Genomic DNA, 13,697 nt, shown 5'->3' with positions numbered 1-13,697 from the left:
CAAGGATCTAATTTCTGTTTTCTGGCAACAAGGCATCAACAAAGAAAACCGTCTTTGGCTCAATGCGGTCTCCGCTTCCTGGGTGCTCCCGGTGCTCTGGGAGAGGCCAGGACTCCAGCAGCGAGTCTTCCTTTCAGTCCCACAGACAGTGAGCAGAGGCCTCAGGAGATGGGCGTCAGGGTAAATCCCCATTTTGTACCATCCCTGACAACACAGAGTTGTTATTCCTGTTGTGCAGGCCGCCGGGGTTGGGTTCTCTACTTGGGCCATCACGTAGACACTCAGGCATTTGTGTTCTAATCTGCCCCACATCAAACCATACATAATTTCATGCAAATATTAGGGAGTGTCATCAGATGATTTTTTAGAAGATTGAGCTTAGAAATCACTTTCTATGTGATGTCTGGCCCCTTGTGTAAAAGGATGGGAAAGCTCATTAGAATTTCTTAAGTTTTCAGAGCTAAAGGAGGCTGTAGAAATCGCAACTCAATTCTGTCTTTTTGTCTGGGAGGAAACTGAGGCTCAGAGGTTGGAAAAATGATTGTGTGGTTGCAGAATTCGAGCAGGAAGAGCTGGGGCTTCTGAATTGACTTGTATGAGAATCCTGGCCCAGGGCAGCGTCCTCTAGAAGATGGGTAACTTTTTCTCTTTGGCCAAAGATGGTACTTGGTCATCAGTCCATGGACCTGCAGGACTGTGTTCAGAAGTGATGTCTTTCTCTAATTTACTTAAAAGTGCTATATGTGCTTGAGACAGCCCAGGCTAAAAGCCCAGTTTTTATGACCCCAAGTCTAGGACTCTTCATCTCTGTCTCATGGGGAACTACCCCTCATGCTGATGACTCCCCCTTGTGTAAAAAGCCCACGGTATTACAAAGCTTCTGTTTTCTCCTGTCTTGTTGGATTGAATGCTTAAGACATAGGACGGGTTCTCACACTAGGAACCCCAAGAGGTGTTCGGGGTCCAGATTATGAGGACCGTGTGGCAGATGAGGAAGCAGAGAGCAGTGAAGGGAAGTCAGAGCCTGTGCCCACTGGGCTTAGCATATGCACGTCTGAGGCAGAAGCAGTCTTTTGAACAGGAAGGAAAACAAGTGCCAGCTTGTTTGCTTCCAGGCATGCTTACTCTGAAATAGTACCTTCATGTAAAGAACAGAATTAGATTTTTATCAAACTTAAACTTTTTCTCCTTTCTTATTTTCCCGTTGATGTGTGAAGGCATATTTCCCCTTCTCTCCTTGGAGAGGGACTGAATGTGGTTGCAAAATTCAGTGAGACAAACAGCGGGTGTCGGGCCCTGCTTTCATGACACTCACCAAGGGGAAGAAGGTTCTAGTCAGGTGCCATTTTCCACCCCCTCCAAGGCAGAAAGGATCTGGAACTTCTGTTTCCTCTTGAGAAAACTCCAACTCAGAACAGATCCATTTTCTTAGAAGTGTGGGGTCCTTTCCTCAGAGCCCTGAATGTGAATTGCTTGACAGGGAAATTTTAGTTTTAATATGGTTTTCATCACTGCTTTGTGCATAGAATTTTTTGGCACTTCTTCAGCTGAAGAGAAGCCATGGAATGAGTCAGTGTCATTTAATAATATATATCTATGAATTTTAATTGAAGTACAAATGCTGAATTATTTCACATAAGACAGCCACGGGGAAAATCTCCCTCACTGACGTCAAGAAAGGAGGTAATGAGGGCCACCTCACTAGCTCTTGATGCCAAGAATTAGGCATGCTGAAGTGACTGACAGTGGTAGGGCTGAGAAGTGGGAAAAGGTTGAACTGGTCCCACATCCAAAGCTGTTCGCAGAAACAGGAACCATTTGGCAAAACGCCCCCTAACCACAAGTTAAATTGGCCCATGGGATGATCCTGGTTGCATCCTGCCAAGAAGTCTGTGATGTGACGTGACCTCCTCCACACAGTCCCTCTTCCCACCCACAAATCTACTCACAGATAATTCGATGTTTCCAACATGAGACACAAGGGCCCCTGCTGTTCCAGACCTGCATGATTTCTTCAGACACACCGAGACACGTAACACGCACCACTGTTTGGGCTCGCTGCTAGGTTGTAACTGCAGACTCACGGTGTCAGAGATTCCTCCTTCCCAGCTTCCCCCGGGTAATCATGGTATTTTCTCTCCCCGCTGCTGATCTCGGAGGCCAGACGACCTCAAGTCTGGAACAATCTGATCTTAGATCCTGGCTTGCTCTACGACAGATGGCATCTGCCATGTGAAAAGCTGGCTGAGTCACTCACCTCTGCATTGAAAGATCTTATAAAGGGCTCACAAGACAGATAGCCAAACAAAAGTTTCCTGTCCTCTCTTCTCCTGACAAGAATTACTAGGCAGGAAAATCTGAATGCTCTATTAATTCAATATACAACCCACTTTTTCTGGTCACTTGCTATGATACCCTTGTGGGGAGGGTGAACAAAATGAGCTTCACCCTTTCTTTCCTTGTTAGGCTATTAGAGATTGAGGCTAAAGATGGGTTTGACATCCTTTCGACCTTAAAAGCCCTTCTATAAGCCATCTTCTACCTAGACCCCTGTTAAATTCTCCTCGCTCCTCCCAAGCTGATGCTGTTACCTCTGAATTGCTATGTGATGGTGGGTGGGGATAAAGATGGGGATCAGACAAGAAGGATTACCTGTAAAGTCTCATCTTTTTCTACTTATAAATCTTATGTCCCATTGTTTCAAAGGGTTGTAATCACGGTTGGCATTTACAGAGCGTTTTTTATGGTCTTGAAGCACTTGGCAGTCAAATAAAAGTACGTAATTATCCCAAGAGACACATGAGTGCAATCTTCATTTTGTAAACAGAGAAAAGGAACAGACTCAGGAAAGGAGGTATAGGAAACCTTTGGTCATTTAGGAATTCATTCCCGAGACACCTTGTGAGAAGCTACCTAGTAGTAAGTTTAGGGAAGTGTTCAAAAATGAGCATGATTTTATCCCCTCCTTTAAGAAGTTCAAAATAAAGCAGAAAAAAATAGATGTAAAGGACTGAAAAATATAAAATGAGGCAAGTGTGGTGACAGGAGGGCTATAATAGAGGCAGGTACAAAAAAGGCCATATGAGGTCAGAGAAGGGAGTGGCTGGAGGGAGGGAGAGCTTAACAGAGAAGGTGGCAGTTATGTTGGGTCTTGAGTGCCTGTCTGTCACCCGTAAGCAGAAATGAGCCACGATGGCCTCAGCTGAAAAAGTGGTTTAATTTGAGCTTGTTGGTTTCTTGGGTTCTATAATACTAACCTTTCAGAAGAGTTGGAGAGTTTATTTTATGTGTTTAAAGATTTTTTTTTTTTTTTGACATGGACCATTTTTAAAGTCTTTATTGAGTTTCTTACAATATTGTTTATGTTTTTTGGCTTCAAGGCATGTGGGATCTTAATTCCCCAGTCAGGGATCAAACCCACAATCCTTGAATTGGAAGGTGAAATTTCAACCACTGGACCACCAGGGAAGTCCCTGGAAAGTTTGCTTTAAAGTTGGTGTTTTGAAAGTGGGGAGGGATGAGATTTTTACTACAAATTTCCCTGGGAATGCAAGTTAATGAATGCTGTGAAAATCCAAATAAATACCAATTTAAAAGGGGTTTTATTTTATTCCCTTGTGAGAAGGTTTATTTAAGTGGGCGGAGCAAAGCCTCTAAGGATCAGGCTTCTTGATGAAAAGTAGAGCCCCAGCGGATGTCAGAAAAAACTGAGGGGAACCTCACCTTTCAGGTCAAGATCCATGAAGTTGCCCAGTGGCAACTTCCCTCTGTCCGTGAGTCCAAGAAACCTCTCATTCCACATGCCCTAGGGCCGGCCAACCACTCTCTCAAATTCTTACACGTTCATCTCACAAATGGGAAAAATGACGATATTCCAGCCCATCTGAGGATATTCAGGTGTGTTGTCTGCAAAACCTAAAGCATCTGGTAAAATCAATCAAGCTTATTGTAAAACCAGAAAACCATGGAATGTTTTAGTAAGGACATTTCTTTCACTGTTATGCAGGGAACAGAGTTTCAGCAGCTTTGGGACTCCTTGGAAGCAAACTGTCTCCAGTAGACATTGATGGGGACCTTCTACCTCATTTAAAACCAGAGTCCAATAAAACATCATGCAATAAATTGTCCAATCACACTTATCATGTCTGTTCTCAGTACCTGTTTTTGGTTTGTTAAACCTTGTAAATGCTTTTGAAGGTCTTAAGCAATCATACTGCTTAATTTTAGAATAAATTATAGACTACCTGAGGCTTAGAAGCCAACTTCAAGACTTCTGGTCACCAGAATAATATTTTGAGCTCTCATAATATTCTGCCGTTTAGCAACATTTACTGAACAGATACACCAGGATTTTTGTAGTATTTGAAGTTCAGAGTTTCAGGACATGTTTTCTTCATGAGGTAATATGAATCAGAATTATATTTATTTGGAGTCATGATTGGTAAAAATAAATAAATAAATAAATGCTCTTCAGATGTTTTTCTTCTCAGCATCCCAGATAAGGGCTTCCCTGGTGGCTCAGTGGTAAAGAACCCAGCTGCCAAGCCAGAGACCTGGGTTTGATCCCTGGGTCCAGGAGATCTCCTGGAGGAGGAAAGGGCAACCCACTCTAGTATTTTTGCCTGGAGAATCCCAAGGACAGAGGAAACTAGAGGGCTACAGTCTATTGGGATCTCAAAAGAGTTGGACACTACTTAGTGACTAAACAACAAAAATAATCCCAGAGAAAGTTATAACAATATTTTTAGCAGAATTGGGTTCTGAGAAGTCTTAATTTGCAGTTTATTCTACCTTTAGTTACTTCTAATCAAGAACAGGCATGAAGGCATCATGGGACCTCCATGGACTCCACAGTGCTGAGATTCCTGGAGGGTGTTCCATTTTCCTTTATTGTTTAGCATTTTGGTCACTAAGTGTTTCACAGTCTCCCAGGAGACAGGACCATTATCCACACAGAATGCAAAAGAAACCCATAATAGACAAACAAATTGACTTCAGTTCACAATAGATGTTTGTTTCCCAAATAAAAAAGAAGTATTTGTACTCTCTAAGGATGTTTTGCAGTTCTGATCACTTTTTTTCTGAAAAAGTTAGGAGGCAGGAGGAATTACTATAAGTTGATCTGATTCCAGGTCTCCCCACTCCTCCAAACTCCAGTGGAAATCCAGAAGGAGGCTCCTGTCTTCAGTAAGATGGTTGATACTGATGCACGGGGAGGGTGCCAGGTCTGATTCCAGCTCTGTTCCAGCACGCTCTGGTTTCCTCATGGGGAGCACTCTGAGTCTTCTCTGAACTTTCAAGCCGCAGGGCTGAGGGTATAGATTTTTCTTCCAGACGTTTGGCTTCTGAATAATGTTTTTTGTCTCTAATGGTCATAAAAGTATATCTGATGCTGCTCCCTGTACCATGAACTTCTCTTTGAAGCACCAGTGAGCCACTTCAAAGGCGCGGCACCACACGGACCGGAAGATGCTGTTCCTGGGGTCTCTGCTCTACCAAGATGTGCCCGCCAGCCTGGGACACTTTGCCTGCCAAGACTCTTACAGACCAGGTGTCAGATTCATCAAATGTGACAAACTCATGCTGAAAACTTCAACCATCCTGCCTTCAAAACCAGCCTAGAATATCCATCATGCTTTGAACTCTATGGGGAAAAGAAGTGCATCAGTTACATGCAGACTGATTTACAAATTATGCAGAAAGCTAACTGAATGGTCCTCAAAGCTCAGCACAGAGTGCTCGTAGTCACCGTTCAGTCCACATTGAACTGTCCAAAGCTGGTCAGACTGGGGAGGTCAAGTCTGTGGTAGAAACACAAGGAAGAATCATGATCAAAATAAGGATTTGTACTGATATTACAGTAAATGAAGATTGCTGCAAACAACAGATTGTAGGTTGAAAGGGGCCTTATAGAGCATCCATTCATACATTCCTTATTTTAGAGTTGGGGAAACTGAGGCCCAGAGAAAAAGTTATTCACCCAACTTTATTATGAAAGTTACTGCTAGAATCTGACCTTAAGTCCCAGGTAGCCCAACCCCTCATCCAGAGCCCCATACTGAGAGACAGTGTGCCTTAAAAAGGAAGGTTCAGATTTTATACCTCCCAGACTTGGAAACCCTTGCTAACTTTATCGAGTCTCTGATAATGGTCACGTTTCTTATCCTCTCATTTTCCATGTTTTCATGGAAAATAGTGATACCTATCTGATGAGTTGTCATGAAATTTAACTGAGGTAATAGAAGGAAAATGACGCTTGTTAAAAGGCAGTTGTTACTTTTACTGTATCAGAACACCTCAACAGAAGACAAATGGATAGGACTATGATTTCTCTAGCAATACTTTTCCAGCTCTCACAACATTTTTTAATGCGTTCTCCCATGAGGCATTTTGGAATTGCCAAAATTAATTTTCATACAATTAGATTTAAGATTCATTTCTGGCCAAAAATAATACACTTATTGCTGGGGCAGGAGAAGAGAAACTTGTTATACAAAATCAAGAGGGTGTTTCAATTCTAAATTGGCTGTCAATCATCAGTCTAGAAAGTATATTCTCGCCTTTCCTGTAGCCCCTTTGTCTGACCTTTCTGACTTCCTAGCCTCCCCTGCACTGAGATTTTTTGGTGGTTTTGCCCGATCCTCTCTGTCCCAGCATGTTGAAAGTCATAATTTTTATGTATTCCTTTTACTAAATATTCTCTCGCTTGTTTTTCCACTGTGCAGAAGATACAGAATCATTGCTTAGCAGCAGAGGGCACTGTTAGCATATTTTGCTTTAAGGGGTTAAAGAAAAAAAAGAGATGCTTCTGAACATTCATTCATTCATTCATTTTGACGACTCTTAATTTAACATCTATTGTGTGTTCAGTATTATGAGAGACGCTAAGGAAACAGGGGAACTGATAGTTCTGGTTGGGAAGGCTATACAGTGAAAGATGATATGCAAGGTACCTGAACAAACACAAAGAACGGGTGTTCAGGGGAGGCGGGTTTGAAGACAGCAGAATTCAAAGAAGGCTTCAACAGCCCGGGAAGAATTTTTGAGGTGATTTGTCTAGAGTTGTACCTTAAATGATGAGTTGGACATGGAATGGCAAAGATGGGAGAAGCAGAAGGTAAAATAGACAGCAACAGTGAAGAGTCTTGCACTGCCATGAAGATCGATGCCATAACCATGGTAACTGCTACTCTGATGAGTATTACCTCTGCCTCTTAAAACAGTCATTACAGTGCTGAAATGAACATTGGAGTATGACCCTATGTGCAAGACAGCAAGAGACTCAGATGTAAAGACAGACTTTTGGACTATGTGGGAGAAGGTAAAGGTGGGACAATATGAAAGAATAGCATTGAAACATGTATATTACCGTATGTAAAATAGATGGCCAGTGAAAGTTTGATGCATGAGGAAGGGCACTCAAAGCTAGTGCTCTGGGACAACACAGAGGGATGGAGTGGGAGGGAGGTGGGTGGGGGTTTCAGGATGGCGGGACACCTGTACATCCGTGGTACATCCGTGATTCATGTCGAGGTATGGCAAAAACCATCACAATGTTCTAAAGTAATTAGCCTCCAATTAAAATAAATTAATTAATTAAAAACAACAACAATAAAAAACAGTCATCACAGTCACGTGCTTGGAGGATTTCATAACCATGACCTTGTTTGGCCTTTAATGAAATCCTTCCACTTCAGCTCTATAGGTATTATTCTGATTTGACTAATAAAAACATTGAGACCCTTAGAGGAAAAGTGACTTGTTTAAGGTCACAGTCTCTCTCGGGGCTAGGATCCCCAAACAAATTTTTCTCCCAGCAAATACAGCAGGAAACCATGGCTCTCGTGACACAGACTCTCAGAGCAAAGAGATTTGGGGATGCAGAGTAACAGGATAAGCTTCAGCTGTCATTCTGGCTTCGGGTTGCTGAGGGCTTGACGGAAAGCTAGACTGCGGTATTGGGTCTTGATCCTGTAAACCTCAGAAAGGCTTCTGAGGTTTGGGGAAACTAGAGATGGGTGGTTCTTGACTGCAGTTGCATTGTAAAGCTGGCCTGTGAGGGAATGGAAGAAAAGGAGAGAAACTGAGATAAAAATAAAGAAAATAAGACAGGATTTGAGGCTGTGGGTGGCAATAAGTGGGAGTACTCTGCTCCTGGTGGGAGGTAATTTTTATATTGCCTTTGATTGATGGTACATAGAAATAATAATACAAAGCAGATTGACTTTTACATTTTTTAAAATTTATTTTATTAAAATATTTTAATAAAATATTTTTATTAAAATATAGTTGACTTACAATGTTGTGTTAGTTTCTGTTGTATAGCAAAGTGTTTTATATATATATATATATATATACACACACACACACACACACACACACATATATATATGTACATGCGTGCATGCATGCTAAGTCACTTCAGTAGTGTTCAACTCTGTGCAACCCTATGGACTGTAGCCTGCCAGGCTCCTCTGTACATAGGATTCTCCGGACAAGAATACTGGAGTGGTTTGCCATGCCCTTCTCCAGAGGATCTTCCCATATAAGTACATATATATATATTCTTTTTCATATTCTTTTCCATGATGATTTATTACAGGATATTGAAGATAGTGCTCTATGCTATACAGTAAGACATTGTTGTTTATTCATTCAATATATAATAGCTTGCATTTGCTAACCTCAAACTCCCAATCCATCCCAGAGTCCCCCACCCCCCTCAGCAAGCACAAGTCTATTCTCTATGTCTGTGTGTCTGTTTCTGTTTCATGGAAAAGTTCATTTATGTCTTATTTTAGATTTCACATATGAGTGATATCACATGATATTTGACTTCGACTTACCTCACTTAGGGTGACAATCTCTAGTTGCATCCATGTCACTGCAAATGGCATTGCTTTGTTCTTTTTTATGGCTTAGTAATACTCCATTGTATATATGTATCACATCTTTTTTATCCATCCATCTGTTGATGAACATTTATGTTGCTTCCTTTTCTTGGCTGTTGTAAATAGTGCTGCAAAGCAGATTGACTTTAAATTGACTGGTTTTAAATTCCCTAAAGACAACACACCCTCTTATTGCCTGCAACCCAGGGGTCTAAACCCACTACTCTCTTGCCCCCATTACACCCTCTGGTCCACACACTGCCAAGGTACAACTTAAGCACAGCCTGAGTCAGGTTGGCAGTAGTGGGACTCAGCATAAAGAACTGAGGAAACCTGTTTTGAAGACAAGAGGAGTAGGGACTTGGTGGCTGACAGAATCACCAGGAAAGAAGATAAAAATCATGATTTTGAGCCTAGGAAAATAACGAAGTCAATAATGCAAATAGGGAAATGAGGGGGGAAAAAAAATAAGCTGGTTTCAAAGGGAATGTGACCTTACAGGAAAGGAGGATTCCCAAGTAGCAACTCAGCGGGAATGTTTTGGTGCAAACATATTTTCTATTCTGTTTCTTGATTTTCTTAATCCCACTTCTCATCTGCAACTTATCAATGACAGGGGTTGCATATAGCTCTTTTACAAGGAGACTGAAATAAGGGATAAAACTGCCAAGCTATTAGTGTTAGCATTCTTCACTTAAGACTCTTCCACTGACATCAAACCAGTGTCACTGTTCTTACAGTGACAGAGCTGAGCACACTGGAGACCTGTGGACTTTCTCCTCTCCTTGAGTCTACTCCACACTGCCTGCTCATGCTGCTCAGATGTCTACATTCTATCTTCTCTTCCCAGAGCACCCTCATCATCCCCAAATTTCTCCAGCTTCACCAGGAAACTTTCACAGGAGGGTGGCCCATGGTCCCTGGTTTTCTGGGACTGAGGAGTATTTAAACCAGGATAGTCCCTGGCAAACCTGGACTGGGAGGTAAAGTCAAAAACTGACCTTACATTCGAGTCGACCTTTATCTTGCATCCTTCCTCTTCTAGGAAGCCTCCCACAACTCACTACAGCTCTGGACTAAAAGTTCCAGCTCCCTCCTGGGTAGTCCACCCCAGCCTTCATTCCCCTCTGCCACCCTTCCCACTCTCCTGATTACTGAGTTGAGATGCATCTCCCCTGCTCTCCACAGCAGATGTCTTTGTGGTACCTCCACTCTCCCATCCTCGGTCGAGCAACCGCCATCTCTCTGCAGAATTATTGCAGAAGCCTCCGAACTTCTGTCTTTCTTTTCATCCTTGTTTCTTTTAAGTGTATTCTCCACACAGAAGCCAGAGTCATCCTTCTGAAATGTTAAGTAACCCATGTCACCCTTCCGCTCAGAATCTTTTATGGGTTTTCCATCTCACTGGCTTAGCCAGTTACTCTCTACTCTTACGTCTATACACTCCTTACATACCTAGTCAGCTCCAGTGGCACTGCCTCATGACTATTCTAGAACACACCCAGCTTGCTCCTGCCTCAGAGTCTTTGCATATACTGTTGTTTATGTCTGAATCATTCTTCCCTCAGGTGTGCACATGGCTTACCACTCAGGCCAAGGAGTTGAGGTCAAAGTACACTTTCTTAGGGGAATCTTCCATGACCTCTTTCTACACTTGAATTCCTGCAGCTGCCATTCCCACTCCCCTTCTCTGCTTTGTTTCATACCACTTACCACCATCTAACATTTTACCTAGTGAATTTTGTCTACTGTCTATCTCCTTCCACTCAGAATATAGTTTCTAGGATGGGAATTTTATTCATTACTGTAGTTCCAGTGCTTAAAAGAGGACATGGCAGACAGCAGAAATTTAGAAACAGTAATTGAATGCATGCATACATAATTACATGCAGGAGTGGACACACAATTAAAGGACAATTAACTGAGAGTCACAAGTTTCAGTTCAGACACATAGGATTTGGGTGAGTTTGAGAAAACTAATTTCTCCCTCTAGTTCTTATTTTCTCTAACTGCAAAATGAAGGCCTTAGACTCAGAGCTCTTTAAGGATGCTCCAAGCAATGGTATTCTCAAAGCCTACCAGTCAATGGTGTGTAAGAACCAGAATCTAACTTTACCATTAAACAGGGCCCAGAAGGAAGAAAATATTAACAAGAGAAAGAAAAGCATGGTGGAAATTGCAATTTGAGGGGGGGGGGGGCAGGAAATATGTACCAGAGACCTGAGAGTTCCATGCGAAGGAGACAGATGGTTGAGCCAAGATGACAGAGACAATTCGTTATTGGTCTAAGTTTGAATCTCAGCCCAGGGATAAATTATCTTAGCAGTCTGGAAGATGACACCAAAGGTGGGTCAATCCCCATCTGGTTACAAAGCCCTGCATTGATACAATGTGTGATTAGAACACTTCTTGGAAATCTTTCTGCACACCGGCCTAATGGCCCCCAGAGTGGGTGGATTCTCAAATTAGTCATATGAGAACAGACAGTTTAACAGAAGGAGGCTGTTCTAGACTCTTTCATTTGGGAAAGTACCCTCCCTTCAGAAAAGGGAAGTCATTTGAGATGCCCCCAGCTTTCTATTGCCCACCTGTCTCAGGTGGGCGAAACCTATTAGCTGCCATCTTAGAGCAAGTCCTTGGAAAGAGGGTGGAAGACAATGGATTAGTCAAGTGAAAGGAGACATTTCAAATGCTACAGGTGCCACACCCTGAGTGCAAGGGAGCCTACCGGTTATTCAACTTCTCCGATACAGCTACTGTGAGGATGTACACTTAAGCCCAGTAAGGTCAGGGAGCTACTCGGCAGTAACCAAAGCCGTGGTGTTGCAGGGATTATCACAGCCATCTCCCTCCATAGTTGTGGTTTAGGGAGGATTTTGCTGCTGTCACCTTCTTTGGTAACACAGCACTAGCAAGTGTTGCAAGTGTAATTGTTGCTGTTGAAATATCCTCTTGGCAGTTCCTGGTGTGTATGTGTGTGTTTACCATCTTTTCAAAGTGGCTCTGGGAACTTAGATTCCACCTCAAGGAAGTAACCATGGATTGAATTTAGATCCAAAAAATAGATATCAGACCCCTAGTTCTTGCCAGATGTTGTATTGAGTGCTTTGCTGTGCTATAAAGCTTTCGAAATCGTGCCATCCATATTTACAGATAAAGAAACTGAGGCTCAAGGGAATTAAGTAACCTCCCCTAAGCCTAGTGAGAGCAAGTTGCCAAGGAAGCCAGGATTTAAAGATTTTAGGATCTTACCCCCCAAGACACATAAAACCTTGGGAAGAATGTCACTGCATAAAGTCAGATAGTTTACCTCTGTTTGGGTTGAAGCAGGAACCAGAACTGTGGAGCCCTGTCCATTCTTCCCTCTTTGTCAGCCTCTGTGCTCTCCCCATAGTTCAGTGAAACATATTCCAAAAAACTTGCTCGATGAAGTGAACTCTAAGCCACTTCCAACTCTAAAATGCTTTAAATCTATGATTTTGAGATGTTTCTACTCATATCAGACACGTACTATCAACTCCTTCCTTTGAAAAAGTATGTGAACTAACCAGACCTCAGATACAGAAATTTGAACATCATTGTTTATGAAATCATAGAATGTTAAAGGCAGTGGAGACCCAAGAAATCAACAAATCCAAAAACTCCATGTATTTAATAAAATAATGGCAATTTTAGCCCAGGAAGAAGAAATTATTTGCTTGGGGAAGGCAGTTGGTCAACTGTCTTTCTTCCAGCGAGGTGATATTTACAATATACAGCAATCGGTACATTCTAACCAATCAGAACACATGAAGCACTGTGGGGAGAGGGGGGATCCGGGGGAGGCCATCAGTACAAAGTTTTACCCTGTCAGTTACTGGATGATGAAGACGTCTCAGGGGTTCTAGAGGAGGAATTGAGGTGAGTTGTGTTGTAGGTGTTGGGCTGATTCAGGCACTGGACTGGTGGAAGAAATTATTTGTAAAAGTCTGGAATTATTTAATAACTGGTAGAGCCATCCTGGTACATAAGAGTGCAATATCGTGTCTCCAAATACCCAAAGTTGCAGGATTTCCTTGTAATTGCTAAAACTCTTTTAAGGCAGGATTCTGCTTCCTTTTCAGGAGAGGAAAAAAGAGGCAGGGAGGGGCAGAATTTCTGTCAGCCAAGTGTCACATTCAAGAATTCCACCCAGAGCCACACAGGTGCAGATACCCGAAGGGCACTGCCAGGCAGATAGCACTGTCTCTGGTAATTGGGTTGACATCACCGAACAGCCTCAGAGGACTTGAATCCTTTCCACGACTCCACCTCCTCCCATTTGGTGGTGAAAACCTCAGGTTGGGAGCTGAGTGATCATCCTGAAGTAGATGACAGGAAACCTGGAGGTCAATATTAAGAGAAAGACTTTTTCCCTAGGTTCTGGTCCAGATATTCAATGGAAAGAAAAGGACCAGGCTCAAAATTGCCTTCATGCGTGCTGGGTGCATGCTTCGGTCACTTTGGTCATGACTGACTCTTTGCAACCCTATGGACTGTAGTCCACAAGGCTCCTCTGTCCATAGGGTTCTCCAGGCAAGAATACTGGAGTGGGTTGCTATTTCCTTCTCTAGGGGACCTTCCTGACCCAGGAATTGAACCCGCATCTCTTATGTCTCCTGCATTAGCAAGCAGGATTTTTACCACTATCACCACCTGGGAAGCCCCAAAGTGGCCTTCAAGTGCATATAAAGAGGGAGCCAAGGATGGCCTTAGAATTCTATACTCAGGAGGTTACAAGAGCCCTTAATGTTCACTTGGCCCAGCCTTCCGTCTAAGACTTGAATC

Source organism: Dama dama, chromosome 19 (assembly GCF_033118175.1).
Source record: "Dama dama isolate Ldn47 chromosome 19, ASM3311817v1, whole genome shotgun sequence".
NCBI classification, from domain to species: Eukaryota; Metazoa; Chordata; class Mammalia; order Artiodactyla; family Cervidae; genus Dama; species Dama dama.
Note: the sequence above shows the minus strand (reverse complement) of the source record.